The sequence below is a fragment of the Hippopotamus amphibius genome, chromosome 12 (genome assembly GCF_030028045.1).
Source record: "Hippopotamus amphibius kiboko isolate mHipAmp2 chromosome 12, mHipAmp2.hap2, whole genome shotgun sequence".
Lineage (NCBI taxonomy): Eukaryota > Metazoa > Chordata > Mammalia > Artiodactyla > Hippopotamidae > Hippopotamus > Hippopotamus amphibius.
This window is the reverse complement of record NC_080197.1, coordinates 37,202,994-37,230,116: the sequence shown is the minus strand read 5'-3', so window position 1 is coordinate 37,230,116 and position 27,123 is coordinate 37,202,994. Positions and strand designations below refer to the sequence as shown.

The window sequence follows — 27,123 nt, the reverse complement described above, 5'->3', positions numbered from 1 at the left end:
CGCGGGTGGAGCGGCCCAGAGCTCTGCGCGCCCCGCGGGCGGTCAAGGGTGGGAGCGGGTCCCGGGCAGCCACGCCCACAGGCCTGAACTGGGACTGTGGGGGTCGCGGGGGACATGTGCGGCGGGGATGTGGTGGCGCGGCCCGGGAACAGCTTTCTTCCGCGTCGGTGGCCTCTGAGGATGGCGGCCTCTGGTTCTACCCCTCCACCCGACCCCAGCCTGGGAGCCTGGTGGCAGGCCCGCCGAGGGCCGTGTGGCTCTCTCTCTCCCCTGGGGAGGGAGGACGGTTGGTGGCCCCCCGCGTCGCTCGGTCCTCCCTCCTGGCCTCCTCCTCACACCTCGCAGACTGAGGGGCATCACCTGTTCCAGAAACGCAGTAACTCCCTGCAGACCACCCCCCAGGGGCCGGGTGGGGAGCCGCCGCCGACGATCTTCGCGTGAAACCTTCCCGTATATTTCCTTTCCAGAGACCCCTGATTCAAGACCAGCTCAACTATGGCTGGGAAAACAGACCCGTGTCCCGCGGCACTTTTAACCCGTCCTTAAGTTGTGGTCGTGTCTTGGAGACTCGGGACCCTATTTCCAAGGAGAGTTGTAGGGGACAAGTTTATGCTGGTTATTTTCAAAACCAAGCAGAGGAAACAGCAGCCAATTAAAATGACATATTTTTATTTGCCTCGCACGTTGTCAGTGATTTGCCCCCGGGGATCCACAATTTTCCCAAGCCTGTTAACGGTGACGATGAATGAGTGCCCCGTGTAATTTAATTTTCCTGTCACACTAAATAGAGCTACATTGTAAACCTTAGATCTACTCTTACTGATAGGATCGCCTTGTTTTGCCATTTGCACCATAAAGACCCCCAAAAGGGACACTGTATTGTGACCTCTACTCTTGAATTATTCAAGAACTTAATGACATTTTCCATTTTAAAAAGGGAACTAATTGCCATTGATGTAAAGCATGTGACCTTCTCTGGGTGCCCAGTATGAGAATGTAACCATCTGTATGCGGACCCCGGAGCTGCGGAACTGCAGGATGCGGGCAAAAACGGGAGGAAGATGTGAACAGTAATGAACTCCAAATGGACACTAGAATCAAGCATATTGTTTAATTTCACCCCAGGTTATAGTCCCACATATAGTTCCACAAAGTCCTCTAACCTGACCTAAAATCTGTATAAAAAATCCTATCAGCTCAGCCTGTTTTGGGGGGCGTGACGTGAGTTTTTAGCTAGGACAGGAACATTGAAAATTGCAAAATCCAGTATCCCTTCAAAAATGTGAAATTATTTTGTGTGGTAGCAAGCAAAATATGTAAAAATCTACTTCCGTCCTTTTAAAAAATTTTTCATCATGTATTACTACTTTCTTATTCAAAGGAAAAAAGAAATTCACAACTGTAAAGAAATTGCACCTTGGTATTTGCTGTTTGAATCAGTCTTGAATTTCTAGGAAAGCCGGCATTGAAATTCTTCAGTATCAGAATTCTCACTCTTCAAATTACTTGAAACTGGAAGCTTATCTTTCCTCAAAGTAAAAAGAATTCCAGTGTATTCCCTACTGGTCTTTCACTCTTTCCCCAGCCCCCAGAGGGAAGCAAAATAAGAAAAAATGGACTTCTACCAATATTCTTTGGCTTCATAAATTCACAGATCAGTGTACGAAGATGATCTGATGCTTTTCCTGATTTATTGGAGAAAGTCCACTGCCAGCATTAACCATTTTAAAAGTCTGAGTGAATTGGGAAGTAAAACACTTACCTGTGCCGGGCTGCAGCTATTTCTTTTTAACTTTTAAGTGATGCTTGAGACAAGGAACTGTCATTTCTGCATCAAGTGGGCAGTTCCTTTAAAAATGACACTGAATAAACACACCCTGGCTTCACTGAGACTAAATATCCTCTGTCTTAGGCTGCGAATCCACATCTTTCTCTTTTAGAATCTCTGGAAAAGAATACAAAGTGCATTTGAACTTCCAGTTTGGTTCTCATGAAGCCCACGTTAAGTCAGCAAATTAGAGAGAATCACTGCTGGGGCAGCCAGGAGTCAGAACAGAATACTTGGCCCTCCATCTGTGCGGGGGGAGTAAGTGCTGTTTTAAAGGCGTTTGTCATCAAGCTGTTGTTGCCCAAATCATATAATAGAGCAACTGTTTTCATATTTCTTTAAAAGAAACCTGTTTCCCTCTGTGGTATCATGCTCTCTTTGTGTGCAACAACATGGCAGACAAAATTGAATAAGGATACATAGCTCTTATTGTCAAATAATAAGGACATACTTAAGAAATACATTTGAAAACATTTTCAAGTCAAGAAAAGTTGGAACACGTAAGGAATGAGGGTCAATCCATCTTCTTGCATGGTTCCTGTGGTAAAGGCAACACTTGCTGGGTCAAATGTGAATTTAATCATAGAGATGTTTCATTTGGTTCTCCACATTTAAAAATGTTTTGAACAACTTGGTACAGATACAGAAGAAATGATGTGTGTCTCTCTAGCATGGTGTAGTAGAAATCCAGTAATTTTTCCATGGTGACACAAAGGCATTCAAAATGAAAATTTCATTTACCTTTCAAATTGTCACCATGGATAAGTTACAGCTATTTTTCTTTCCATTTTAAAAAGCAACTGTCTTGCTCTAGGACCACTTGAATTACATTTTAAGTGCTGTGGAAAGTTTGTGGCATCTTTAGGGCCCGGCAGAGCCCTCTCCTGGCCTTATTTCTGGGTCCCACCATCTTCTGAATGGATTTCTGTGTTGGTAATTCAGAGAGCCTGGACGAGGGATTTTATCTTTACTGTGCTAAAGTGGAAGGTGCTAGAGAGGTGTGCAAGAGATTCTGGTTTAGGGCCATGTTTCATTCAGTTCCCATTGCTAGCTCCGCTAGCTCCCCCATCCTCCAAAAAAACCAAAAAAAAAAAACAAAAAACAAAAACAGAAGGAAGGGAGGGAGGGAGGCAAGGAGAGAGGGAGGAGGGGGCAGAGAGAGAGGAAAAAGAAAAGAAAAGAAAGGAAAAGGAAAAAAAGAAAACAAAAGAAAAAAGAAAAGAAAAAACAACACTGAAACACATTCCTATTTGGCCTTTCTGAAAGGGTAAGTACCTAGCCCACAGGGCAGGATGACATTGTAGTTTTTTATCTGGAAAATGGGTTTCTTATTTCTCCATTGAACCTGGTGTGAAGGGAGGCACTGGGGCTTTGCAGTTGTGTCTCTTGGTTTTGGTGGCGATCGAGAGCTTTGCACTTTGGTTATTTGTAAAGATACTGTACACTCACTGGAAGGAAAGAATGAGGTAATTATTGAGAGGGAAAGTGAGTTAGCTTTGGATACCTAGGCAGATAAATATGACCAGCCAGCTTGCACTTATTCATATAATGCCTTCAGTTTCCCAGGTTCCAAAGGGGGTTGAGCAGCAGCTGGGGGGTGGGGGTGGGGGCTTGTCCTCGTCTGTTAATTGACTCCCAGCCAAGAAGACCAAGAGGGGCATGTGTTCACCCTCAGCCTGAATTTGGTTATGTGTTTCATCTCCTTTACATATTTTAACTGCTGATATATGTTTTTTAAAATGTCAGTGCTGGCAACAGTTGATGCTAACTTTCCCTCTGGTTCTGTTTATCTGAGTGTGTGCACCTACATACATTTACTGGACTTCTGATTGCCCGTTTTTCCTCCCTGGAAAATGACACCAAGATAGGACACCTCTGACATGATTACTAAAAATACCTTTGGACAAACTCAGTTTCTTCTGTTTAGCAAATACAGTACTTATTTGATAAACAGGGACTGCAGGCTGACTCTGGGTCAGGACCCTACTTATGCATGGAGATGGTTATGCGGGTTCAGTAAATGTGCCTGTGGACATAAAAACACCCTGTTCTCGTATGTTCTCCTTCTTCAGGGAGCTCGGGGGTACAACACTCCTATAGGATTTTCTGCCTGGTGGGTGAAGCTCAGGTGTTACCATATTGGCTTCTCCAGGACACAGATTAAGTTTTTGGATCATGGAGTAATTAAGCCGTGGACAAAATATGCTTTGGGTTCATGATGGCTGAATGCTCTAGACATAAAAGGCAACACTTTTGTAATGAAAATATAGGGACTTTTCAAAGTGTGCCCTCAGGATGTAGTTCACTTTTCAAATGCAATTCTAACAACCGCCTAACTCTCCTTCACTTCATTCTTTGGTTTTCTCTAGCTTTGCTTATTCACAGATACTGGAACCAAAAGATGGGATGGAAGGAGGTTCTTGTTTTCCTAAGAGGCCCACGTGACTGAAAGTACACAAGCTTCTCCCCATGCTGAACTTTGACCATCACAGGAGTGTCCCTAAAAGCCCAAAACCCCGCCCCTAAAAGCCCATAACCCTGCCATCAGACTGCTCCTGGGGGCTTTCCCCATAGTTTTCCATGAGTGTCTGAGGAAGGAGGTGGGTGTTGGGCCTGAATATGAGCTCTAAGCATAAGGGAAGAGGGTGCATGAAAATCGAGATTTGCAGACTTGGACCAAATCGCCGGACCAACAACCACCAGGACTAGTCAACACAAAGATATTAAAACATAAAAGGGTTGATTTGTCCTGCACAAATTAAAGTTGCCGAAGTAGATGTTTAAACTCCCCTGAAGTTACTAAAGCCTCTGATGAATAATGACGGACAGGGACATTTTCTAAGTCCTTGGCCTCAGACACCATTACTTTTCAATGACCAAAAAAGCCCATGGACTCAGAGTGATCATTTTGGGCAAAAGGTGGTTCAGCACCCATCCCCTGTGGGCTTTTGTTTGCTGGCCAATAAAGCATGGGAAGTTAGTCCCTGCCTCACAGAAGGGACAAGAGTGGCCAGCCTGGAAATGGGCCCAGTGAGCCCCCCAGATAGGCGTGCGTTCTCCAAGCGGTTTGGAACCCGATGGGCACAGCCATGGATGTCTCTGCCCTCTGCCCACCACAGTACACACATGCAGTGCTGATGGGGATGCATCCCCAAAGGAAGGGAGTGGCCAGGACCCGGGCGTGGCCAGTGTGGGCAGAGCTGTACTATCCTTAGCACCATTTCTAGGTATTGGGGTAAAGAAGAGCACCCAAAAAAGGGATGGAACTCAACTAGCTTAAAGTAAAAAAGTCAGCCCCAAGGGACACAGGGCACCTCTCCTTTTTTGAAGACTGAGGGTCCCTCACAAGCTGGCCCTTTGTTGCAGCAGGGGGGTTTCTTATATAATGTGATTTTTCAGTGTGCTTTGTCTCATGGAGAGGCTTCTGAAGGCCCTTGAAGTCCTCAGCCTTAAATCCATGTTAATAGGGCAAGGCTCTTTTTTTTTTTTTTTTTTTTTTTTTTTTTTGGCGGTGGGGAGGTTTGACTGGGAGAAGCGTTGACCCAGACGGCACTCTGAGTAGACCCGATATCATTGGCAGGGCACTTATTAACCAGTGCTCATTTGTGGGGGATCAATATTTCCAGCAAAGGAGTCCACCCTACAGATACACCACTATGTCTCGTTTTTTTCCTTGACACACCATTTATTTTATAAATACATCTGCTAGAGAAGAAAAGGCTGTCTGAAGGACTGTGTCTTTTATCTCCGGGATATGCAAAGCACATTTATTTCCAGCTTTTATCTCCGGAATTGTATGTTGATCCCATACATATAGATTGATTTTGTTCAGGTAGATAATGAAAAGTCAAGTGGAAAATTACACAATGGCACTCACGATCCTGGTCTTATATCGGTATATAAATTGGTTTATTATTTCATTCTATTAAAGAGGCTTTTTTTTTTTTTGGTACCAGGAAAACTTCAAAATACATCAGGTTGTCAGCCTCACTGAATTTCTTTTGGGGGAGGGAGCGGGGAGGGGGAGCAGGGGGAGGTGATTTCTCCGGCTGCCTCTGCTAATTGCATGGGCTAAATGAGCTTGCACAGGGCAGGGCCTGCCGCTATCTCCCTAGCAGACGTTGAGGTCACTCACGCAGTTTCTCTAACTCTGGAACCTTTCTGGGGCCAGGACAAAGATGCCCATCACACATGTCCTGATATACAGGTGGATATTTTTTTACTCCAGGCAATTCTAAATTTTGTCACGATGACTGGAAGAGGCATCCTCCCCACCCCCACACCCCGAGTACCAAGAAGCCATGGGTGAGAAGGTGGCAGCCGGATAAAGGCCACCACCAAGGGACAGCTTGGAGCCGGAATCCTGGAGGAATCGTTATTAATAAACATCTTCTGGACATTTGGTAGCCCGTGGAGCCTGCTTCAGCTTAAAGCAATTAATTCAAGACACTGACATAAACTCTCCAGGTCTTTGACAGCTTGGAGCCGAAATAAAAATGCTAGTTCTCCGGGGAAGAGAAGGGGATGGCTAGCTCTTTTCTGGACTGTTTGCTTATAGGCCCAGAGAGCAACCTTCCTTGCAGAATGAAATGCAAGGGCACAAACAATGTACCAGGGAGAGAATAGGAGATGGGAACGAACAGTTTGAACTATTTGCTCAACAGAAGGGCACCACAATGCTGGGCTGGTGGCTTTTCCGTGCAGCCACCGTCCCTTCTTTGGGGTCTTTTGTTGTCCCCTGGCTCCTTTGGCCAGATAAGAGCACAGCTGCAGCATTGCAGCTAAGTAAGGCCGCACTCATCCCCCTAAATCTCGGGGTGTCTTTACTGTAACAGATAAAGCTTGGCTCTCTCTTCTTTCACAGGGGACGGTGAGGGAGAGAATGGCAGAAGGGTGTGTGTGTGTGGGGGGGGGGGTTGGATTGTGACATCTCCTGTGTCTGAATTCCTGATTTTTTTCTTTCGTTCTGACATCCAAGCTGTGATCAGACAGGATCTTTGTGGGGCATTTAAATGGAAGGGTTCAGTGATTTGTTCTGGTTGCCAAGCCCAAATGTTGCCTTTGATGGAAAGGAAGGCAAGGAGGTGAGGGTGTGCTGCAGGGAAGGGGAGGGTGAGGCAGAATTTTTGCTTTAAACACCCAGATTTCTATGGCTGCTGAAAAGAAGGAGAAGTTTCGAATTGGCCATGTTGAAACTGTTCTGTGATGATTTTGTCACTTCTGAAAATCATTTTGGACTCCTCCTTTCCACACTTATTTTGTTCAGAGTCCTAATGAGTAGACGTTGCTCGAATCAGAGCAAAAACAGGATGAGCTGGGGATGGAACATAAAAGGTACTTTTGTAATTGCTGTAAATTACACCTTTAATCAGAGTAAATGTCACCTAAAATATAATCAAAATGTTCTTTCACATTTGCTCTTTTAAAGTCAGAGCCTATTTTAAATGCCATAAGAGAAAGTCGACGTGATAATAATATAAAAATAAGCACAAAGTATGTTTCACCTTAGGTTGATTTTAAAGTCAAAATTTCACAGGTTTGCACTGTCTGTGTGTTCAGACTCAGTGGGTTTTGCCATAGATGTCGGTTGGGCAGTCAGGCAACAAGGCTGCATTCTATTCTAATAAGGTTTATTTAGCCTGAATGGTTTTATAAGGTGAAAAGGCAAAAAATTTAACACCAAAGAAAATGAATGGTTTACTAAGATTGCACTGAACATTCGCAGGCCCGAAGCCCACCTGCAGGAAATACAAAGTTTCAGTGCTGTTTGTTTGTGTGTTTTTTTTCAAACTGACAAAACTCACCGGAAAAAACCCTTCTGTAGATTTTTCCTGCTGGGTGGTCAGAGAGGAAGACCACGAAGCCAAAAGCCTCCCATTGAGATATGGCCACTGAAGAGCTGACCTCACCAGTGGCGCTACGGGAGACTCAGCACCTGAGTCTGTGCTGGGAAGCCTTGAGCCTGCTCCACGGCCACAGGCGTGTGGGACAGGGCGGCCCTGCCTGCCTGCATGCCCGCTGACTGCCCACCTGGCTCATGACATCCTGTGGGATGCCCCTGTCCAGTAGAGCCACTAAGTAATTTTAATGCCAAGGAGATCAAATTTGGTTAAAAGGGTTTGTCTGTGTGTGAGTGTGTGTGTTCTGGCCTGTGTGCGATGCAGGGAAGGGGATGGAACATAGAGAGGGGTTCTTTTAGACATTTGCACGTGTTTGATGGCCCCATAACATATGTCATTTTTGTTATGATTTTGTATAAACACATGTGTATGAATGATAATCTTTTTTTCCTGTAAGGACTATAATAAAAATATCAAGTTTGAGTTGTTGTGCATTTCCTTTGCAAGTACAAATTTTAAAATGTTGTATTTAGGACAGCAATCGCACCCCATGACAAAGGAGCAAGAATGTTACCCTCTCCTGGTTAGGTGCCCAGGCTAAATGCATACCATCTTTGTGAAAACTGAGGCCAGGGTGGAAACTATAGTCTCCCTGGGAGAATGTATTTCTTTTCTCTAACACTTGCCATAAAGAAAACCTGGTCCAGGGAACTTTCCAGCGTGCCATTTTAAGAGCGATCTGAAAACCACGTTACTTTTTGTGAATAACTCAGGGAAATCACTTTCCTCCTTTTGAGATTATGGGTTTCCAGGAGACAGGAAATGGTTTTTGTTTTGCTGATTTTTGGAAAGAATGCTTGGGGACTGGTCTGCGGTGCAAAGCTGCATGTGTTGGGAGGCCTCTGAGGGTGGGGGATGCCACAGCGAGGGCAGAGGCACAAATCATGAATGAGGTTTAAAAGACTGTGGTCAGAAGCAAGGAGCAAGTGATATGGATCTTATACGAGATGGGCTTGGACATCACACCAGCTGCCACGGGGTTTGATTAATGAGGCATTAAGGAGATCGAGTGACACTTACAGCTAGTTACTTATGGTGCTAATTTCAAAACACTTTGCAATAGACAAAGACAGTCTGCTCATAATGCAAAGTAATTTGTGGTGTGTTCCTGGTGAATGCATTTAGCGAAGCAAATATAGTTATGCAGAATTTAAATTAAGGTTGACACTAATGTAAACAGAGCCCAAGAACCACTGTCCAATAATTTGATGAGGACACAGGTTTTAATCAAGCCTCTTCCACTAAAATAGCAATTTAAATCCCCATCGTTTAAACTAGATAAAATGCTTAAGCCGTGAATGTTGGGGGAAAAAATAAAAAATTTACTAGAAAAGAAACAAGAAACACTCTCTCTGGGGAAACTGTGATTATACTTTGACACAACAGAGAGATATCCATGCCGATTTAAATATCAGGTGGATTTCAAGGCCAGATTCTGGGAATTTGAAGCCATTTGCCTTGTATCTTTCTTGTTGGGAAGTGATGGTTTAAGGGTAGTCCCCATCTCAGAATAAAAGCGATCCTGGTATGAGAAAATGGAGACTCTAAGCTGACCCAGAGGAAGTATTTATTTTATTTAGTGAAAGGAGAAGTATTCCTACCCCCAACTGATTTCTCTTTGAAGTGAAAACTTCCAAATTGACTGGGGGTACCAGAAGGGATAGGGAGCTGGGGACCTCATCTTGAGGGTCGGGATTTCCCTTTCCAGAAGGTAACACATTTACCATAGCCTTGCCGGGGTTTGCTGATTTATTTCCAATTCCTGAAAATCACTGGGGAAGGGGTGGGTGTCAGCCAGGCAGTCACATGAATTAAAATGCCGGCAGCCCAAATTCCAAGGCTTGGGAGAGAGAACAAAATAAAAGAACACCCCATTCTGCTACCGCTCTTGGAAGGAAAAACAGGGGAAGGTCTGGCCTCACCTCCTAGGGTCTCCTGACTTGACTCTCGGCAAAGCAGTCAGCAGATGGGGGGCCGCTAAATCCTCTGAACTGTGATCTGACTCAGATCACATTAATGACGCATCTTCTGGGGAAAGAACTTTGTACAAAGAGGTGTGTTTCAATATCGATCCCAAAGAAAGGGCCAAAAACTAACTGAAAAAGAAATGCTTTAAGTGGAAAAGGCTGTGAAGATGCTCCCGGCAGTGACATTCATCCTCACCCACCCTGGGGAGCTGAGGGGAAAACCGGAGGCTGTCACCTCTGGGGACGAACGACCGAGTGTCTCCGGTCACAGCCCCACTTCACGGTCACAGGCTAATAAATGAAGAAACTGAACCCACGAGGGCTCCATCACGTTTCCAAGGCCTCGAGGGTAGCAGAGGCAGGACCCAAGTCCTCCTCCCTCCGCCTGGAGGAAAGCCCTGCTCCTCTCTCCACACCCTTCCTGTGCGATGCTCAGGGCCCTCGGCGATGGTGTGGGGAGACTCCCCTTTAGGGGTGTTTCCCGAGGGAAACCTACAGCTCAAAATCCCTTCCAAAGAACCTGTGTGAGAGGTGAAGGGAGAGGTGATGACCCCCACCCCCCGGAGTCAGAGAAAACAACCTGAAAATGCGTCTGTGTGAATCAGGTCTGAAGATACTGAGTCCGCATTGCTCTCTGTGTCCAAGAAGGACAGACTCTCAAGGTCCTCATATCGGGCCCCTCACGTTGGGCCTGGCGGGTGGGGAGGTGCCACCGGCCTCATGGGCAGAGGCTCCTGCCCTGGACATGGGCTCCCAGGCTATCCCTCCTGCTGGACGAGGTGCAGCACAGGGCGTGGTGGCCAGTGGGACACGGAAGGCCAGGGCGGGACAAGACAGGGTGCAGGCCAACATGGACTGTCAGTGGCTTCCAGAATCAGGTAAGAAAGGGAAACCTTTTGTCAGGTTTGGGAGGCATGTGGTTTCTCTGGGGCCTGTCTGACAGCCTCTTCACCTCCCCTCTGACCCCCGCTGTGACTGTGGAGGACAGTCCCCAAGGGCTGTGATGCACCTGCCATCCATACAGGATTTCTTCCCTTGGGAGGGCCGTCTGCCCCGCCTTCCTGGCCAGAGTGTGCAGGTTGGAGGGTGGCCACATCTCTGCTCATGGCTGTTTCCCAGCCCTGGGGGACCGGCGATCGTGTTGCGGCTCCGGGCACAGCCCTGAAGGCCCCCCACTCAGCTCTGTGCAAGCTCCCGGAGGGCCGGATCCCCTGCTGCCGGTGACCAGCCCAGGGCTGTTCCTCCTTCCTGCCTCAACTTCCCAGCCCTCAATCTGCCCCCTTCCTGGGATCTCATACACACACACACACACACACACACACACACACACACGCACGCACACCTGCACACACGCATGCCTCCCACTTCCAGTGGAGAGAGTGGTCCTCACGCCCCTCCCTGGCTCGCCAACGCCCTACAGTTAGTCCAGGTTCGAGGCACAACAGGAGACCTTTTACCACTCCATTCATTTCACCGTTTAATCATAATCCTGGAGACCTCATGCCTCGGGGGTTGCCTGTCATGTGCTCTCTAAACAGCCCTTTCTAACAATTAGTGATGTTGAGCAGCTTTTCATGTGCCTCTTGGCCATCTGTATGTCTATTTAGGTCTTGTGCCCATTTTTGGACTGGGTTGTTTGTTTTTTTGATATTGAGCTGCTTGTATATTTTGGAGATTAAATTGGTACAGCCACTATGGAAAACAGTATGGAGATTCCTTAAAAAACTAAAAGTAGAATTACCATATAACCCAGGAATCCCATTACTGGGCATATACCCTGAGAAAACCATAATTCAGAAAGATACATGTACCACAATGTTCATTGCGGCACTATTTACAATTGCCAAGACATGGAAGCAACCTAAATGCCCATCAACAGATGAATGGATAAAGAAGATGTGGCACATATATACAATGGAATATGACTCAGCCATAAAAAGGAATGAAATTGAGTTATTTGTAGTGAGGTGGATAGACTTAGAGTCTGTCATACAGAGTGAAGTAAGTCAGAAAGAGAAAAACAAATACCATATGCTAACACATATATATGGAATCTAGAAAAAACGGCGCTGATGAACCTAGTGACAGGGCAGGAATAAAGACACAGACGTAGAGAATGGACTTGAGGACATAGTGGGGGATGGGGAGGCTGGGAAGTAGTGAGAGAGTAGCATTGACATATATACACTACCAAATGTAAAATAGATGGCTAGTGGGAAGCTGCTGCAGAGCACAGGGAGATCAGTGTGTTGTTTTATGACAACCTAGAGGGGTGGGATGGAGAGGGTGGAAGGGAGGCTCAAGAAGAAGGGGATATGCTGCCCTCTCTTCACTGATGCGCAATGCAGGACTGACCCCAGCAGCTCCCATTTCCATCCTCGCTGCCCTGAAGTCAGCAAGAGCCTTGGAAATGCCAAGTCCTCTCTTTTGGCCTCAGTCTCTCTCTCTCTCTCTCTGTCAGAGGATAAAACAAAATGAGTTTACAGACAACTATTTAAAAAAAAAGTTTCCTGGAAATGAGTGATGTTAGTGGTGTGTTTTGGACCCGTTTCTCGTTCTAGAAACATGGGGCAGAATAGAATGGGCGCAGTCAGCTCTCGAGAGTCTCTGGGCAGCCCTCACATGGTGTCACCTGCTCTGTGAAAGAGATCCGAAGCTGTTCCTCCTGTCCCGCCTCTCAGTTTGGGATCTCAGCACAAATCCCAACATCAACAAGGTTGCTATGGTTTTTATGATTATCTTAAGACTTTGTCTCAAGCGAGGCTCACGGACCAGCAGGGGCAGGTGCAGGGATTCCAGTCGGCACTGCCAGCCGCCCCGCACAGCTGCTTTCCCACAGGGACCGCGATCTTCTGCCGCCGCTCTGGGCTCAGAGGCCTCCTCCGCTTCCTCCTAAACAGAGAAGAGATGTCTATGCTTTTCTCATTAACTTTGCAGCATCCCCTGTTCGCAGGAAATATTGACTCCTTCTGGGCCAGAGCACTAGACCCCCCTGGACTGAGCCCAGGCCCCTCAACAGCAGGCTGGCCACTGAGAGAGCTGGGTCATCTGGGGGCAGGCTCTTCCCAGGGGTCAGCTCTCCCGCACAGCTGTCCCAGGGGACGCTGCTTCTGCCTACCTTCGAGGGCTGCTCCTTGTCAATGGCTGGATCTTGTCTGAGGGAGGTGGCTGGGAGGGGTGAGACCCTTGCCCTGCATCAAGGGCAATTTAGCACCTTGATAGGTAGAAACGGTTGGGCAATAGGTTTTTTTGCGGTCTGGGAATGTCCAGTGATAAACAGGTTTAGTGACAGGCTGGGGGGATTCTCCATTGAAATCCTAAACTAATCTGCTGATATCTACATGCTTTATTGTGATGTGCTGCTTTTAATTTAATAAGCATCTTAGGGGCCAGTTCCAGGACTGAGTGGTTTCTCTCAGACATTTTATTTCATTTTATTTTATTATTTTATTTTATTTTAATTTAATTTTCTGGCCATGCCATGCAGCCTGTGGGATCTTTGTTCCCTGATCAGGGATCAAACCCACGCCCCCTGCAATGGAAGTGCGGACTCTTAACCACTGAACTGCCAGGGAAGCCCCTAGGACCTTTATTTTCTACCTTTCACCATCTCCTCTCCCTGCCTTCTTCTTCACTTCCAGGGCCCAGGTGTGGGGTCCTGGCTATGCCCCCCACTTTGTCAGTTCTCATGCCTCAGCCCCACAGGCTCTACCATTGCTACATTATTAATTGCATCAGAACTCTTTACATGCGCGGGGGTGTCAGCAGCTCCCCCACTCCCAGGTATTTCCTTAATCATTCATTACTCAGGATCTCAGGCATTTGGGTATTTCTCAAAAAAATACGTTAATACTTTATTCCCTTCAAATGCTGTCTGGGACATGGCTCAGGGTTTTCGATATCTCTTTGTTATATTTTAGCAGTTTTCTAAGAATATCTAGAGATGAAAGGGTGGATTCTGATGGCGTGGGGACATTTCTGGGGTTATCCGAGTGCACCCGTTATCTGCGAAAAGTCAGAGCCATACCAGCTGGGATGTCCATTGGCTTAAACCAGCAGGACAATTTTCATGTTCTTGTGAAATTTCCAATTCACATTTTTTTGTTGCTTAAGATTCCATTGGTCAAGGTATTAGCAATACCTCAACTCTCCCTTTCTTTAATTATTTACCAATCCTGTTGGTTCTTCTTTCCTAAGGTCACATTTATCACGACTTTTCCATTCTCTCTGCCAGCACCCTAGTCTAGGTCCTGTGTGACAAGGAAAATCTTGGTGAAGAGGAGAACCAGCTTCCAGCACCACCTGTCTTGTTGCCAACAGTTGGTTTCTAGAATTTGTGTCACTGTCCATGGGGGCGGCGGGGGGAGGGGGGGTATTGCACAAGATGTTTTCCCCCCAAGTTATCACTGTACTTTTTAAGGAGCATTCCGTGTCTACTATTTCAGTGTCAGTGACAGACCACATTCTGAACATTGCTTTCATCTCAGAAAAATCAACTCTACTTTGTCATGCACATGAACACAATTTTTATATTTAAGAAATATTGATGTTTTATATGTATTGATCTACTGTCTTGAATGTTTCTGCTGTTCAAAATAGATTTTCTGTAGGAAAGAAGGAACTTGTAGTTTCCTGCTAAAGTGGTGAAAAGTACTGGGAATTTACAATGGATGGATGAGGTGGACCGCCTCTGAGCCCACACAGCAATCAGAGCATCACAAAAAGAGGGACCACAAGACATTGGACCCACTAATGTAATGCAAGAGGAAACAAATCTAACGTGAGTCACGTGGAGTCTCTGGGTCTAACCTCTAGCAGACAGGAAACAGGGGACAGAGGAACCATTTATGTGACACCATGTGGGTGCCATTCGCCAGAATCCAGATGGTGGAAAACAGGACACATCACTGTGTTTCTTCAAAAAATAATCATCAAGAAGAAAAAAAAAGAGGGAGAACTTATCATTTCAAACAGACTGAAAATATATGTTAGCAAAATGCCATGTGTGGACCTTATTTGGATCTTGATTTCAATAAAGCAACTCCTCCCTCACCAAATCCTGTGAGATAATTGGGGACATGTAAACACTTCTGGGCTATTCAGGAACTACTGTTAACTGTTTAGCTGTAGCAGTGAGACGTGGCTGTACTTTTCAAAGTCTTTATCTTTTAGAGTGGCATTCAAGAAATGAAGGAAGGAGTGATTTAATATCTAGATGTAACTTCCAAATGAACCATCTGGGCAGGAAAGCGGGCGGAGTAAGGGTGGACGGGGATTGGTTATGATGAGCAGAGATGGGACGTACTATTCTTTCTCATGTGTTGGAACATTTCCAAAATAAAAGTTGGAAAAATTGGGGCTCACATTCATTAAGATATTCACCCCAAATCTCTCAGCAGTTTAATGTCAGAGGTGGACTGGGTCAGGGTGGACGCCTTCCTGTCCACTCGGGCCCTGTGCTCTCCTGGATTCTTGTCCACTTCCCTCTTTGTCGTGGCTGCTGACCTGGCTCAAGTCTTCAGTAGGTGATGCAGCAACCGCCTTGCTTCTCATGTTTTCCCAACTCCCTGCTGTTCTGTTTGCTAGCAGAGCATCCTCAAGGGATGACCCCTGAACACAAACCTGATGGCCATCCCCCTAGGGATGCTGTCTGTGACTGTGACAGTGGCGGACACCATTCACCAGCTCTCTCTTCCTGAGACTCTCTTTCTCCCCAGCTTTCAGGATGATGCAACTACTGACTTTCTTCTGATTTTGTAACCATGTCCTTAACTAACACTCCTCCTCCTCTTCTTTACTTGAGCCATCACCTCCCCATCCAGAACCCTCCTCTCAGCATTAGGCTGGCCTCCCTCCTGAGCTCTGTAGTCTCACTCTTCAGCTGCCGGCTGGAGAGCCCTATGTGGAGGCTCTGTCATCACCTCACATCCACTGTTCCCTTATTTCTTGAGGCGCTATAATTTCTGCCTGCTCTCCTTTCATGAAGCCTCATCTCTCATCTATATGCTTTTCCATCCTTATGCCCAACACACACACCCAGGCCCTCCTGTCTCACCTTAGGGCTGGCATTCCCTGTATTCTTCGCTTTGTGGACTGGCATCTGGAAAGTACCACCGAGCCTCCCTGCTCCTGTGCTCAGACCTCCTGTTTCTTGCACCAGCCTCCATCTGCTCTCAAATGACTATTTCAGTCTCATTTCCTGCTATGCAAACTCCAAGCTAAACTGCTTACTGACAGCATCCTCCCGCTGAGTTCTGAATCTTCCCAGTCCTTCCTCCTGGTGGTGAGGCAGGTCCTTCCTGCTGGAAGCCACAGATGGGTACTGCATTGTCTGGCCTCGTCAGTGTGGTTCACTCATCCTTCACTGGGCAATGGGGTAGAAACACGACTCTGAACCGGCCAGTCCTGCAGGTGTGAGGGTTCACCTCTCCTGCCCAATTTTTATTTATTTATTTATTTATTGACGTATAGTTGATCTACAATATTATGTTAATTTCTGCTATATAGCAAAATGATTCAGTCATACATACATATACATTCTTTTAAAAATATTCTTTTCCATTATGGTTTATCATAGGATATTGTATATAGTCCTCTGTGCTATACAGTAGGACCTCGTTGTTTATCCTGCCCAGTGTAGAATGGAGATAAACGCAACTCAGATGCCCAGCCTGGCTGGATAAAGCTGGGGGCACTGTGCCGGGAGGTTGGTGCTTGTAACAACTACATATTAACTTCATTTACAGGGTTTTTTCTCTTTTGCATGCGAATATGAGATTTGGGGCTGTCTCCCTTACCTCACGGCTTGCAGCCCTCACAATATAGTTGAGAGCAGAAAGTGTCCAGAAGGATTGCTGAGTAAAGTAATCACCTGTGACCTCTCCCCCACCCAGCGCTAAGCCCAGCCTGGTCCTAGCAGTCACCCGTGTGGAGATGCCCCTTGGCTGTGTGCCCATCGGCAGATTTCTGGGAGATGCCCACTTTCAAATGCTGTGCCATTTTTTTCCCAATAAGTGTACTTGTATTTCTTGGTTTAAAAAATACTGCTGACCGGGGCACACTTTTGGTTTACATAGACTGGAACCTTCTAGATGGTGTTCCCCTATGGCCTAAGGAACTTGGGGTGGGTGTGGGGGGTCACAGGGAGGGTTGGGTGGGTGGTGCTGGAAGATGCATGTCATCACACACAGTCACCCCCTGCTTCCCCAACGTAGCTCACTTAAGCTGCCTTTTCCCTTTGCAAATATGCTCTGAAAGATAATTGCTAAACTTGTTCGGTATGTGTTTTACCCATCAAAATTCAAAGCAAAATTTCACTACTCAGAAGATTTTTTTCACTTATAAAACATATTTGGACACTTGCTGCGTGTGTCCTACTGTGCTCTGAGCAGGGAGCTCAAGAGTAAACGTAATCTATACATATTTTTTTTTAATTTTATTAAAGTATGGCTGGTTTACTATGTTGTGTTAGTTTCAGGTGTACAAAAAAGTGATTCAGTTGTGTGTGTGTGTGTGTGTGTGTGTTTGCGCGTGCATGTGTTCTTTCTCAGGTTCTTTTCCCATATAGGTTATTACAAGATACTGCGCATAGTTCCCTGTGCTATACAGTAGGTCCTTGTTGGTTATCTGTGTTATATATACTAGCGTGTATCTGTTAATCCCAAACTCCTAATTTATGCTTCCTCCCGGGTAAACGTGATGTTATTCCCTGGCAAGGTCCTGACTCGGTGGAGAGACAGACATGCCGTTGGGATTCAGCCCCACGTCTCCCCACATTGTGCTGGACCAGGTATAATGGATGGATAAGAACAATGTCTTTGGAAGCAGAGTGTACTGATTTCCTAGGGCTGCTGAGACAATGTACTGCATACCAGATGGTTTAAAGGCGCATCGATTTATCATGTCACAGTCTGGAGGCTGGAAGTCTGAGACCAAGGTGTCGGGTGGGCTGGCTCCTTCCAAGGCTGTGGGGGAGATTCTGCTCCAAGCCTCCCTCCTGGCCTCCCGTGGTTTGCCCACAGTCTGTGGCTTTTAGACCCATCACTCCAGTCTCCGTGGGGTTCTCTCCTTGTGTCTCCATCCCTTCCCACTCTGCTCCCTCTGTGTATGTCTGTGTCTGTGTCTTGATTCCCCCTTTCCATAAAGATACCAGTCTTATTGGGTCAGAGCTCATCCTAATGACCTCATTTTAACTTATCTTCATAAAGACCCCAGTTCCAAGTAATGTCACATTCTGAGGTTCTGGCGCTTAGGATTTTAACATATTTTTTCTGGGGGACTCAGTTCAACCCATAACATGGAGAAAAGAAGAAAACAACAAATTGCAAGTTCTGTACCATGCTGTGTGACCTTGAGCATTTCCTTAACATCTCTGAATCTATTTCATATAGTATAAAATCAGGATATCAACATCTCCCCTATAAGGGTGCTGGGATGACTCACTTAGTTAAAAAGATGGTGCCCTTAGTATCTTGTCTGGCACACAGCTGGGGTTCAGTAAAAGTTAATACTCTTGCTATAAAAGCTACATAATATATATACATACTCATGTGTATATGTCAGTTCAATTATGTCTTAATTTTATCTTTATTAAAATTCATAGCTGAGGAGGCAGTATGATTTATTTGAAACAAAATTAAATATGTACATTTTGTTTATCTTATATATCTATATATTGTGGTTTAAGTGGAGAAGCCTCAATTCCAGCCTGAGTCAGCTTGACTTCAGAGGCCGGGTCCTGGAACCACCTGGGCCCACCTGGGCCCACCCACTGCTTTAGGAGGACGGGAGGCCAAGCCTGGCTCTGACAGCCCAGAGACTACATGTGGGTCATTTAGAGGCATGATGCTCGCCCTGGATGCATGGGGTGGGGGTGGGGTAAGGATGAGGGGGTGGGTAGGGCATTGTGCAGAGTCCTCTTTGCTTCCAAACTATCAGGACCAATGAGTTTCAACCATAATAAATTGCTGCTATTTTACTGATTTTGACTCACCAGTGCAGCATTGCTAATGGTTTGACCAAAATAATTTTAACATAACTTCCAAGAGACCTTTCACTGTCTATTGTAATTATAAAAGCTTTTCTTAAACCCTTGAAATCCTACTTGTCTGTGAAGGGAGATTTCAAAGGACTGAGAAAAGTACAGTGAAAGAATCAGATACAAGTGTTTAAATTGTTGAGGAGTTCAAGGTGGTGTTGAAGGATGCATAGGAGTTTTCTAGGCAAAGGAGAGGAGAGGAAGGCTATTCCAGGCAGAGGAGAATGCGAACGTAATCTCTTAGTCCTGAATTTCCTGCTTGTGCTGCTGGCACTACCTTCTCTTACTGAATCCAGGTGGGAAGTGAGATGCCTTATCCATCTGGCTTCCTGCTGTGTCCACGGAGTCAAGCGCAGCGCCTGGCACAGAGCAGTCACTCAATAAAAACATGTGATGTTGAACCAGAGGCGTTCCCCACACCAACAGTGGATGAGGCACTGTTTACCCTCTTGATTCTCACCCTGTCAGTGTGCTGACACATCATCTTCTTCCGTTTCCACTCCCATTCCCATAGCAAGAGTCTTGTTTCTGAAAAAAGGGCAGCCCCATAAGTAATTTCCCCACCTCATGTATATCTCACTCCATTTATCCCCCCACTGCTGTAAACCAGGTTCTCCAGCTGGGCAGTTAGAATGCTTCTTCCTCTGCTCAAAACCATCACAGACTCCCCAGTACCTGATGTGCTCAAAGAGCTTCTTGGCTTTTAAGACTTATCCCAACTTGACCACTTCACTGTTTCAATTTCGTAACTTACATCTTATCTCTGTAAGTTCAGTGCTTCAGCAAAATGTTCCCAGAACATGCTCTCTATTTCCTCACCTTTAAATCTTTCTTTTATGTGGTTCCCAGGACATGGAAGTGCTCTTCCATTCACATACCCCTGATGACATCTGCCCCCCACCCAAGGCTAACCTTGGAAACCACCACCCCCGTGAGTCTTTTCTGATCAAGGCTTCCTAATACTCTGTGTCTTTCTTGTGATACTTAACATTTTCATCTTGGAACGTTACTCTGTACCAGTGATTCTAGCCAAGATCCTTGAGTAGAGTGGACATGGTGGGTATTTGTGGGATTGAACTAAGCACCAGTTATGTTCCAAGCCCTCTGCTAGATGCAGGGGGTACTGCAAGGGTGACCTTCCGAGGATGATACAAAGGAAAGTATGAGGAATTATTTTGTAAATCTGGAAGTAGTATGCACACTTGAGGTACTATAAAGATGGTGATGAGGATGAAGATGGTGGTGATGAGGGTGATGGTGGTAATGGGGTGATGATGGTGGTGATGATGGTGGAGATGGGGGTTGACGATGATGATCGTGGTGATGGTGGGGGTGACGGTGGTGGTGATGATGGGGGTGATGATGGTGTATGTACAGGACATTTGCATTTCCCCCTCCAGATCTACTCTCTAACTTTCTCATCTTACTCTGTACCCTGGGAGGCCGACCCTATGAACTGATCAAACAGGCTCCTTGTCATTTGGTTTTCTGCTGGGTTCACTCCATAGGAAATATCAATGAAAAATCAAGAGAGTGAGAGGAGAGAGAGTTTGGGTGCTCGTTCCCCCAGCTGTCTCCCTTTGCTGGGCCTCCGTTGACAGTGGCTGTATTCTGAAAGTCTCAGTCCCTCTCAGCTGATCTGTCCTCTACAGTTAGAGGCCCTACCAGATTCCAGTAACCGGTCCCCATGTTGTCCCTTCAGGACTAGGATGGTAATACAACGCCCACCCTGTGTATGCCAGTCCCAGGGTGTGTCACTAATAAGTTGCCTCAGCTCTGCCCTAATCACCTTTGCAAAACTCTGCACAATTTCCTTTTTTCAGTGTGACATCTGAATTTCTTACCAAGTCTCTGATGGACACAATAGTGACAGTGGTGGTGGTGACAGTTGTGGTGATTTTTCTCTCAGCTGGTAGTCAGGGAATCCTGATGAGTAACCATGCAGAGAGGCCAGAGGATCATGGTACATACTAGTGAGATGCTCACTGTGTTAGTTCCCTACAGCTGTGTGACAAGTCACCCCCAAACTTAGTGGCTTTAAACAACGAAAATTTACTATTTCTTACTATTTTCGCAGGTCGGTAATTCAGCAAGGGACAATGGATGGCTGTTCACTGACAGGTCTAGCAGTTGATCCACCTGGAATGTACACACGGGGCCTCTCCATGTGGCCGGCGCTTCCTTCCAACATGGCAGCTAGAGTTCAAGGTGAATCCCAGGGCACAGAGAATGAGCCAAGCCAAAGCTGTGTTGCTTTTATCACCCAGTCTTAGAAGTCACACACGGTCACTTGTTACCAGCAGGTCCACCTTGTTAGTTATAAAGGTCCACCCAGGTTTTAGGGGAAGAAAGGAGGCCCAACCTCTCAGGGTTGGAGTGTGGACATCCGTGATGATTATCGAATGTGTGCAGTGGACTAAAGTGATGTGAGCCACTGGACTTACTCATAAATCTCCCTGCACCCCTCCTTCCTCCTTCCCCAGCAGGGCATCTGTGCAGGATACATGGTGCAGATGACAATGACACCAACCTCAGGGAGCCTGGATGCCTGAGTCACCACGTGGAGGAGAACCATCCTATCCATAATGACTTTGTAAGCATGAGAATTACACTTTTAGCGTGTTAATCCTCTGAGAGTTGGCGATTGCTGTAAGAGTTTTATCCATATCCCCAAACTTGGAGCCCATGTCCTTCTCTTCCCCTATTAACAGCACATGTATCAGGATCACAAATTCCTGATGAAAGCAGGGGACTAGGGTTCTTTTCTCTTTTCTCCTTATAATCTATGCCACTCCCCATCCCAAGGAGCGGCAATACAGTGATGGCGAGAAGGAGAAGGAGGACCTCGTGGGTGACTGACCAGCAGGACCACTGATGCAGCCAAAAAGCTCTCAGCCAAGCCAAACAGTGGGAAAGGGAAAATGCTAACGTGAAGGCTGTACATATTCAGTCCTTCTTTGGAGGATTTCAGGGAAAATGGAGATTGTTGTGTTGGAAATGATTGGCAAGTGGGTGTCTGCAGGGGCCTCCCCTCACCATCTAAGACATTGTCTGAAGGAGACAGCGCGCCTGACGTCTGTCCCAATAAAAAGCCTGGCAAAAGCACCTGTCAAGTGATATTTAGAACTGACATTTTCATAAGGATCTGGCCTACGGAGGGTATTCGCAGGGCTCAGAAAACCACCTTTCTCATCCTTCTGCCCCCCATCTTCTGCAATTAACCAAGCACAAGGTGATAAACACATATTCAAAATGACTTGCATTAAGGACTACATTTTTAAAAGCTTTATTTATTTATTTTTTGGACCGCCCCACCCTGCCCTAAAAGCTTTTTATTAATAATTTCGACAGTAATAATCATTCCAATTGCAATAATAATAATGATGTAAATAATTTCAAGAATTATTTCTATTCCAAAGTGTTTAAGAGTAAGTTGCACACATCGTGACTCTTTACTCTTAAGTATTTCCTATTTACTCCTAAATATTTCAGTTTGTATCTTCTATGAAGTGGGAATTTTTTTTTTTTTGCATAACCACAGCACAGCTGTCAACCTCAGTAAATTTAATATCGACAATATTTTTTCTAAATTACCGTCCGTGTCCTGATTTTATCAATAATTTGACTCAAGAATGTACTGCTTGGCATTTTTTCCCCTCAGCACATGATGTCATGGGTCTGTGACCTCCTTTCTCTGAAACATTTCCAAAACCTTTCTTATACTTTATGATATGGACAGTTTTGAAGAATAGAGTTCCTTATTTTCATTTCCCCCTGTTTCCTCATAATTAGATTCAGGTTGTGCTCAGCTGCTGGGTACCCATGGGTGATACCATATCCTACCCAGGGCATCCCTTCGGGCACACAATGGTCCAGCTCCCCTTGTGGGTATTGATTTTAATCACAAAGCAGATGACTTCCGTAAAACTCTTCAAAAGGAAGAGGCCTCTGAAGGTATAATTTCCTGGAATCTATTTTCTAAGTATAAGTCCGTGGACTTTCTAAGAATGGAATACGGGGTGTGAATGTTTTCTTGGTGGAAGGAAGCCAGGCAGATGCATCCTAGTGCAGCAACTGTGCTTTTGTGCAGCTGGATTAGGGTGTGTGGCTGGGTCTCCACTCTGGCAGGGAGAGAAGATGGACCAGGACACATGCACAGGCAAAGTCTGTGGAAGCTGGAGTCTCAGACATCGAGGGAGGCCCTCCATCTGGCTCTAGGCTTTTGGAAATGGAAGTCCAGACCCTGCTTTTATTCCCCATCAATTGGGAAATTCCTGAAGGAGGATGCTGACAGGAAGCCGCCCACATAGATGGAGGTCCCTACTCTCTCTCCATGGGCGTTGTCTTATTTCCACATTCTGCTGGGGGGAGAAGTAGGAGGGATGCTCACCCCACTTCCAGGGACACTGACTGGAGAGGGGTGACTAACACATAGCCTCAGGGTCAGAAAAGATCTGGATAAACTGGCCTTCACAAGGTTAAATATTGTGTATATCATATAATCACAAAATGACCTACTGTATTTCCTTGTCTCTAAGAGGCTGGCCTCTACCTTCTATTGTTTCTGAACTTTAGATGTCTCCTAAAATCTGTGTCAAAGGCAACTAATTATTTAACAGGCAGAGTAGTTGCCGGTAGAAAATAAACCTGAGTGCAGATAAAGGTAGACAACTCATCGTCACCTGGCTTTTCCTCCACCACGGGTTGCACTAACAGGAATCCATTTTTTTATCAAGGTATCATTTACATACACTAAAGTGCATCCTTCTATTGTACAGTTCCTGGAGTTTTGACAAATGCATACTGTCATGTAAACAACACCAAAATCAAGATACAGAGCAGTTCCACAAAAAAGTTCCCTTGTGCCTTGGTAGTCAAACCCTTCCCTCCCGGCCCCTGGCAATCACTGATCTGTTCTCTATCCTTAGAGTTTTGCCTTTTCCAGAATGTCATAGGAATGAAATTAGATCTGTGTAGCCTTTCTGTATCTGGCTGCTTCTGCCCCTTGAATGTCTTTGAAATGAATCCCCTTTGTCATGGGTATTAGCCATCAGTTCCTTTCTCCTGCTGAGTGGTACCCATGGCAGGGATGCCCCACAGCATCTTTGCCTAGTCATCATTTAAAGGACATTTGTGCTGTTTCAGTTTGGGGCTATTATGAATAAAGCCATTATAAACATACATGTCCAGGTTTTTGTGTGGACATAAGCATTAATTTCTCTTGGGTAAAGAGTTAGGAGTAAGATTTCTGGGTCATATGGTAAGTGTAAGTTTAACTTTTTAAGAAATTGCCCAACTGTTTTCCAAAGTTGTTATATCATTTTGCACTCCCACCACCAATGCATGTGTGTCCCAGATCCTGGTATTGTCAGCATTTTCTAGGAATTCTAATATGGGTATATTGGTATCTCATGGTGGTTTAAATGTGCATTTCCCTAGTGACAAACGATGATGAACATCTTTTCATATGATGATATGTCCAGATAACTTTGGTGAAGTATCTGTTCAAATTTCTTAAATTGGATTGTTTACTTTTTCTTGAATTTGAAAGTTTTTTTTTTTTTTTTTTTTTTTACATATTCTAGGCAAGCCCTTTATCTGATACGTATTTTGCAAACATTGTCCCCCAGTCAGGGCATGGCTTGGAGAATCTTAGTTCCCTGAACAGGGATTGAACCCAGGTCACAACAGTGAAGTCTCCGAGTCCTAACCACTGGACTGCCAGGGAATTCTCAAGTGTCTTTTTAAGAATATTTTTTTTTACTTTGGTGAAGTCCAATTTATCATTTTTTCTTTCCTGTGTTGTATTTTTGATGTCATATTTAAGAAATATTTGTCTAATTCAAGAGCCCAAAGATTTTCTGACTTGTTTTCTTCTGGAAGTGTTATAATCTTACATTTAGGTCTATAGTCCACTTTGAGTTTATGTTCTATATGGCATGAGGTAGGGATTAACGTTGTATACAGTTACCGTGTGAGATTTTTATTTGTCTTCCTGCAAAGACAACATTAAGTCAAGGATACATCTCACAAATGATAGAGCCTTCAGCTGAAAGAAGTACAAGCGATGCCAGACTTGTGCAGCCTAGCTCAGTTTTTATGAGAAGATCCAGAAGCTAAGGTGGGCGACATGCTCACTGAATATGGACAGTGTGCCTCAGTTGTTAAATAGGCTGAAATTGTGGCATCCAGGTCAAAGGAGATACTGATTCTATTTTTTTTCATAGTGGACAAGTTACTCTTAAATTACTGTTATAGGTTTATCTGTTTTATTAAAAGAGAGATGCAGACAAAAGAAAACAGTATGACAATGATCTTGGTGGGTTTGGCCTAGGGGTGGGGGCAAGAAGGAGGGAGTGGGGGACTGAAGAGCATTTCTGAGGAGCAGTAAAGAGTCTTCATTCTCAAATGCTGTCCAAAGTTAAGACCGCAAACTCTGACATCAGCCAAACTGATTTACAATCTCAATCCTTTATCACTGTAGATTTGGGACTTTAAGTGACTTGCTTAACCTCCCTGATCTTTTTTGTTTGTTTGTTTGTTCCCACATCAACAAAATGTAAATAAGAAAACTCCCTATCTCATAGTTTTTAATTGTGAGCAATTAAAATAAGATAATCCATGCCAAATGCCTAGCTCGATGCCTGGTGTTTTGTAGGTTCTCAAAAAAAAGGTTAGCTATTTTTCTTGCTATTTACTATTTACCCACTCAAGTCTCATTCATTGAGCTTCTACCATGTATCAGGCATCGGGGGTATCAAAACAGGATAAAATCCCTCCAGAATCTTAGCCTAGAAGCATTGGGAATTGGATCAAAGCAGACAGGCTCCCAGAGATTGACTTAGTTGTTTACATGGGAATTGGGGTGTGTGTGTGAGTGTGTGGGTGTGTGTGTGTGGTGTATACAGTGTGAGATAGGCTTGAGGATGTGTACGTTTCCCATGGTGCGAGTTTTGTCTTCCTGAAGAGATAATATTAAGCCCAGGATGCAGCCTACAAAGGATGGGATCTTCACTTGAAAGGAGTATGGTAAATAAAAGTCTTCTGAACCACCCGAGCCAGCCTGGGGGCCAGGGATCCACCTTGGCTTTCCAGAGGGCTGAGCCTTGCACTCAGACTGGAAGGAATCAGCTGGGTGGGCCCAGGGAGGACACGGAAGGTGGTCCACACTGGGCAGTCAACCAGTTTCTTAGAGCCTGGTGGTGAAGAGCATGGGTCTTGGAGCTACTGATACCTGGTTTTGAACAAACCAGTTTCTGGACAAGCGGCTTAATATCTTTGAACTCCAGTTGCCTTGCTTGTGAGGCATGAATAATTTCTCAGGTGGATGTAAGAAGAAAGAGAGACACTCGCGCAGCCCCTGGTGAGTGCCCAGTGGTCTACACTGTTTTTGTAATTATCCTGATAACTCAAGCAATCCAGTTAGTCTGGAGCAGAGGGTGGAGGAGGAGGTTTGAGAGGCAGGGGGACGGATGAGAAAGGGGCTGGGATCGCGTGATGAGGAATGTGGATGTTATCTCGAAGGTAATGGTTAACCAAGGCAGAAGCTTAAGCAATGAGTACAGAATTTTAGAAGAAGCACCTGGACACCTGGCAGGTCGACAAATCGCAGGAGGTCTGACAGGGGCAGGGAGAGTAGTTAGGAGACGTGGAGAAATCCAGGCAAGAAACAAAGGCTGCAGAACTGAGGCGACAGCGCAGGGAATAGAGAGGAGGGGCCGACGTGGGGGACACTTGGGAGGCCGCACAGAGGCTGCACTGGAGTGAGACCGGAGTGGGAGGTAGAGGTGGGAACATGGGGGGTCATCGCACTCGGATGATGTGGGAGAAGAGGGGGTGGACAGGTTTGGAGGGAGAGGAAATAAGTTCACGTTCATCCCGAGGTGGCCACGGGCCATGGAGGGCAGACACCCTGTGTGCAGTTCACACTTAGACCTGGAGCTGCAAGGAAGGGTCCTTCCTGGAGATGCCAACCGGGCAGATGTCAACTAATAGCTTGACGAACCTTCAGTGGGGACAGAATCGCTCAGAGACAGACTGGTTAGGAGACGCCAGACAGCCTACGTGTCCAGGCCTTTTCTACTGGCTGACCTTGGGCATGTTACTCAACCACTCGGAGCCCCACTCAGTTTCCTCATCTGTAAAGGGAGAGTCAAAGTCCTTGTGGCCTTATTCAGGAATGCAATGGGTACAGGCATGCTGAGTGTTCAGAGCAGGCAGGGCAAGCACTCCAGAACCTTCCTTGCCATCAAGAAAGGTGGAGGGCTGAGGGCAGGGGCCTCAAGCAGCCCCAGGTGAGGGAAGAAGGGCTGAAGAAGGGTCTTCAGAAAGGAGGGAATCTCCAGAACATGGGGATGGAGGAGCCAAGTGAGGGGAGTCTGAAGGAGGGCC

General features: G+C 45.7%; 1 long non-coding RNA gene across 2 annotated transcripts in view; it reads left to right on the top strand.

Moving 5' to 3' along the window:
- The window catches only part of LOC130834142 (uncharacterized), a 41,155-nt gene that overhangs the window by 8,127 nt on the left and 5,905 nt on the right, over nucleotides 1–27,123 (top strand). Inside the window, exons 2-3 of one of the 2 annotated variants that reach the window (XR_009048574.1) lie at nucleotides 20,810–20,940; nucleotides 21,219–21,325. This is a non-coding gene — a long non-coding RNA (uncharacterized LOC130834142). Of the gene's footprint in view, nucleotides 1–20,809; nucleotides 20,941–21,215; nucleotides 21,326–27,123 lie in introns of both variants that reach the window. The other variant, XR_009048573.1, reaches the window with a different exon arrangement.